Consider the following 5904-nt stretch of genomic DNA (forward strand, 5'->3'; position numbering starts at 1 on the left):
CCCCCTCCCCTGAGGTAACGCCGCGACCGCCCTCAGAGAGACGGAGATGGCGGTTGTGGGGGTGTCCGTCCCCGTCGAGCCTCAAACCCCGCTGATAAGGCCCTGAGTGACCCTGAGCGAGCAGCGGGGCTGATCTCCGGAGGCGCCTTTCGTGGCTCCCGGTGTGTAAACCGCAGGAAAATGAAAAAAAAGTACCGAAAGGTTTAAAGGAGCCACGCGCGGTCGCGGGTCTAGAGCAGGTAGCACCTGGCAGCGGTGCAGGGAAGCCTGGGCGTTGGGGTTGGTTGGGCATGGGGATGCCTGCCGTCTTGAGAGGGTGACATTAAGGGACACGCGGGCAGATTGGCAGAGCTGTCACGCTGGGCCAGAGGAACCACACCAAACAGCTTTAAACGCCAGCTGGAGATGTTTGCGTGCAGGAAATAGCCTCTCCAGGTCCCCCATATTGTCAGTGGAGAGAAGCGTGACCTCCGGGACTTGCCAAATGAAGGGATGAGTTGGTCTTTAGAAGAACCCGGGCGGTTTTAAGAAAACATGCTTTGTCCTCATTTACACCACCTAAAGCACTTTGGAAAACGTGGCCCCGAGGGACAACTGGAATCTGGAGGGAAGAGTGCCTTCTCCCTTGTTGCGTAATGTGCTCGGCAAGCGTGTCCTTCATCCCGGTCTACCTCAGTCACTGTGTTAAGCCTTGGGAAACTTTGCTGGATCATTCCAGATGATTCATTCATGTTCCTAGTGACCCTCCTGCTTTATAACAAGGATTAAAAGTGGATATCACCTTGCTGTTGATGGCTGTCTTCCTGATTTATCCACTGATTTCTTATGTGACAGTGTAACAAATACTTTCCTCTGATCTAGATTCAGTATGTTTGGTATGTTTCAGCATCTGTCACTCTTACATTTAGAACAGTTACATTAAAAAATGCAAAAGCTTTTCTTCTGTTTAAACATTTGTACCACAAATGGGGAAGACCAGCATTTCAATTAAATATTTTAATTTAGGACTTTGGAGAGCTGCTTTTATTCACTTAGTTTGTGAATGATTTTCGTTCCAATTACAACATATTATAAACAAGCTAATGTTTGTTTCCTGTATTGCCAGTTTGTCTCTATTAGTGAGATGGTGGACTGTCTTGGTCATTAGGGCAGATGGCACTGGCACAGATCTCACCCTGTAGCACTACAGAACACTTGTAATTTAGAGGAAAATGTCTTTTTAGGCATTGTGAAAATTAACAGATGCAAAAATTATTGATGGGTCATAGCTAAAGAGATCTTGTACCACTGTCTTGCCACTGATTTCTGTCTCTCTCTCATGAGCATGCTGATACAGATGATGTCCACTGACCCTCAAGCTAGCACAGAACAGCCTAGTGCTGCTGGAACAGGAAGCAGAGGTCGGGCTGTACTGTCTCTGGACACGAGCTGGGATCCCTTTCTGATGCTGTGACTGCCATGGTGACATACAAATATACCCTGGCCTATCTCAGGTAACACAGTGTGACTTTGTATAAATCTTGGCATATCCTGAGGCATCAGATGTGAAGTCTAGTGCTGTTATCTATCTCAGGGTATAGTTTGGAAGTTGCTCACTCTTCAGGCAGTCTGTGGCCTGCAGAGTCCAGGAGTTCTGACGAGTTGAGGCATGTGCACTTCTCTCCTTCAGGGAGCTGTGACTGGCAATACATAGGAACTGGCTCTGGGTCTGTGCCTCAACCATGTCCTGTGTGGCAAGTCCACTTCCAGGACCCTGTGTGCCATGGATAGGAAGCCTGTTCATACAGCCAAGAGGTGAAGAACGTCACCCGGTCCAGTGACGTCCTGGTCTGAACAGTAGGAGCCTCAGGCTTTGAGATGCATCCTGATTTACTCAGTAAGTACAGAGCTGTCCTTAGAAACCAAACAGCCTAATTCAAAGAGGAAGAAATGATCCTTACGTAAATTGTTCACAATTTACCCCTATGCCTGGGGCCTTACCTGCTAGCAGTCCTTCTTTCAGAAAATCCAGCGGTCCGCATGACTCTCTTATTCCTTCCCTCTCTTCTTAATGGCTTTTTATAGCCTCCTAGGCTTTAATCCATATAACAAGAACCACCCTGAAGGAGGACCAAGTCAAGTGACAGTCCTTAGTACACTCTTACCTGGAGTTATTTTTCCTTTTGATTTTTCCCCATACATAGTCTTGTAGTAACTTAAAATTATTAGGAAAGTTCATATTCTATTAAACGATTGCAGATTGTAATGGTGCTATGCTAGACCTTGTTCTCACCAACAAGGAGGGGCTGGTGGGGAACATGAAGCTCAAGGGCAGCCTTGCCTGCAGTGACCATGAAATGGTGGAGTTCAAGATCCTTAGGGCGGTAAGAAGGGCACACAGCAAGCTCACTACCCTGGACTTCAGGAGAGTAGACTTTGGTCTCTTCAGGGATCTGCCTGGTAGAGTACCATGGGATAAAGCCCTGGAGGAGCTCAAGAAAGCTGATTGATATTCAAGGATCACCTCCTCCAAGCTCAGGAGCGATGCCTTCCAACAAAAAGGAAGTCAGGCAGAAACACCAGGAAGCCTGCATGGATGAACAAGGAGCTCCTGGACAAACTCAAACACAAAAGGGAACCCTACGGAGGGTGGAAGCAAGGACAGGTAGCCTGGGAGGAGTACAGAGAAAATGTCCAAGGAGCCAGGAGTCAGGTTAGGAAAGCCAAAGCCCTGATAGAATTAAATCTGGTCAGAGAACATCAAGGGCAACAAGAAAAGCTTCTATGGGTACATTGTTGATAAAAGCAAGACTAGGGAAAATGTGGGCCCTCTCTGGAAGGAAATGGGTGTGGCAAGTGCACCCACCCAATGAGAGCAGAGCTTCTTGGCTGCTGAAGTGTAGCAGCTCAGAGCTGCTTTTGTTCTCAGGGCCACAGTGGTAATTGGCCCTTGGCCAATGGGAGCTGCTATTGACCACAGACCAGATTGGGCCTGGGTATAAATGGAGTCCCCTGGGAGCCATTCTGAGCTCGTCCCCTGGAGCAGCAGCTGCGGTCCAGGACTCTCCCCTTGGGTCAGGACGCTGCCCAAGGAAACTCCTTGAGGGGCCTTGGGTTGGGATGCTGCCCTGAGCAGGTCCTTGAGGTTGAGAGTTCTCACTTGTCAGGTGAGTGATAGAATGTTTTGGGTTGTCCTTAAACACTAGGTAGCAGGGCTTTGTAAAGCGTTTGGGGTTGTGGTTAAACCCCAGGGAGCGGGGCTTTGTTTGCATTTTGGGCTGCCAATAAACCCTATAGAGTTCTTTGTTATGCATTCTGGGTTGCCGTTAAACCCTAGAAAGCTGTTATGTTCTTCTCTCACAGACATTCAAACCTGTAATTTATGGAGATCTAGTTACCTGTGTTAATTTTTTTTTTTAATTTTATTTTTGGTGGTTGGTTGTTTATTTGAGAACATCCATAACAATGGGAGACCTGATTATCTGGGACATGGAGAAGGTTGAGGTACTGAACGACTTTTTTGACTCCAGTCTTCACTGGCAAATGCTCCAGCCACACTGCCTAAGTTGCAGAAGGCAAAGGCAGGGACTGGGAGAATGAACTGCCCACTGTAGGAGATCAGGTTTGAGACCCTCTGAGGAACCTGAAGGTGCAGAAGTCCATGGGACCTGATGAGATGTATCAGTGCGTCCTGAGGGAAATGGCAGATGAAGTGTCTAAGTCACTATCCACCATATTTAAAAAGTGGCACAGACGGGAAAAGGGGAAACATAACCTCCATTTAAAAAAAGACAATAAAAGAAGACCTAGGGAAACTACAGGCCAGTCAGTCTCACCTCTGTGCCTGGCAAGATCATGGAACAGATCCTTCTGGAAATTATGCTAGGGCGCATGGAAAACAAGGAGGTGATGGGTGACAGCCAACATGGCTTCACTAAGAACAAATCATGCCTGATGAATTTGGTGGCCTTCTATGATGGGTTTATAGTGTTGATAAATAAGGGAAGAGCAACTGACATCATCTCTCTGGACTTGTGCAAAGCATTTGACACTGTCATGCACGACATCCTTGTCTCTAAACTGGAGAGACATGGATTTGATGGATGGACCATTCAGTGGATAAGGAGTTGTCTGGATGGCTGCACTCAGAGAGCTGTGGTCAGTGGCTTGATGTCCAAGTGGAGAGCAGTGACGAATGACATTCCTCAGGGGTCATTGTTGAGACCGGTACTATTTAAATATTTGTTAGTGGCATGGACAGTGGGATTGAGTGTACTCTCAGCAAGTCTGACAATGACACCAAGCTGTGTGCTGCAGTTGACATGCTGGAGGGAAGGGATGTGCCATCCAGAGGGACCTTGACAGGCTTGAGAGGTGGGCCTGTGCAAACCTCATGAAGTTCAACAAGGCCAAGTGCAAGATCCTGCACATGGATTGGGGCAATCCCATGTACAAATACAGGGTGGGCAGAGAATGAATTTAGAGCAGCCCTGAGGAGAAGGACTTGGGGGTGTTGGTTGATGAGAACCTCAACATGACCTGGCCATGTACACTCACAGCCCAGAAAGCCAGCTATATCCTGGACTGCATCAAGAGAAGCGTGACCAGCAGCTCGAGGGAGGTGATTCTTCCCCTCTACCCCACTCTCATGAGACCTCACCTGCAGTACTGTGTCCAGCTCTGAGGCCCCCAACGTAAGAAGGACATGGGCCTGTTAGAGCCACAATATGATCAGGGGACTGGAGCACCTCCCCTATGAGGACAGGCTGAGAGAGTTGGGGTTGTTCAGCCTGGAGAAGAGAAGGCTCTGGGGAGACCTTATAATGGCCTTCCAGTACTTAAAGGGGAACCTACAATAAAGATGGGGAGGGACTCTTTATCAGGGAGTGTAGTGATAGGACAGGGGGTTATGGTTTTAAACTGAAAGGGGGTAGGTTTAGATTAGATGTAAGGAAGAAATTCCTCACCATGAGGGTGGTGAGACACTGGAACAGGTTGCCCAGAGAAATTGTAGGTGCCCCCTCCCTGGGAGTGTTCAAGGCCAGGTTGGATGGGCCTTCAAAGAATTCTCTACAACTTCCTGAAAAGAGGCTGTAGCGAGGTGGGTGTCGGTCTCTTCTCCCAAGTAACAAGCGATAGGATGAGATGAAATGGCCTCAAGTTGCACTAGGGATAGTTTAGACTGGATATTAGGAAAAATTCCTTCACCAGAAGGGCTGTCAAGCATTGGAACAGGGTGCCCAGGGAAGTGGTTGAGTCACCATCCCTGGAGGTATTTAAAACTTAGGAGCATGGTTTAGTGGTGGATTTGGCAGTGTTAGGTTTATGGTTGGACTTGGTAATCTTAAAGGTCTCAACCTAAGCAATTCTATGATTATATGATTGTTCGTTTTATTCTGTCCAGAGATTTTCTTGGCAACTCTGAAAAAGTATCTTGAGCCATTCTTCCTTTCTTCTTTACTTCAAGTCTTCATATGAAAGGATGTGTCCCTGCCTCTGGCAGTGGGGGGTGGAACTAGATGATTGGTAAAGTCTGTTCCAACCCAAACCATTCTATGATTCTATGGTTAGTTGCATAAAGGAAGTGCGAAGAACCCAAATATATGACAAGAGCCTGTGTACATTTTAGAAATTACTTTTGTTGGAATTTTCTTTCAGGAAATTTAAAATCCTCCTTAAACATCCACAGTGGTATTAAATATGAATTTTAAATTTCAGAAAAACATTAAAAACTTTGAAAGATGAACTTATTAAGCATAAGATTTGTTGAAAAATAAATATCCTGTAAAGCAGCAAAGTAACATATAGGTAGAATTCTATATGCAAATGTGTAGACTTATTATAATATTTTTTTCTTCACACTGAGACAGTTATACATAGTGTTAAAGTGCTTACAGTCCAGTTACCTTGTTCCTGAACTTTTCT

The sequence above is a fragment of the Athene cunicularia genome, assembly GCF_003259725.1.
Source record: "Athene cunicularia isolate RWA chromosome 1 unlocalized genomic scaffold, athCun1 chr1_part1, whole genome shotgun sequence".
In the NCBI taxonomy this organism is placed as follows: Eukaryota; Metazoa; Chordata; class Aves; order Strigiformes; family Strigidae; genus Athene; species Athene cunicularia.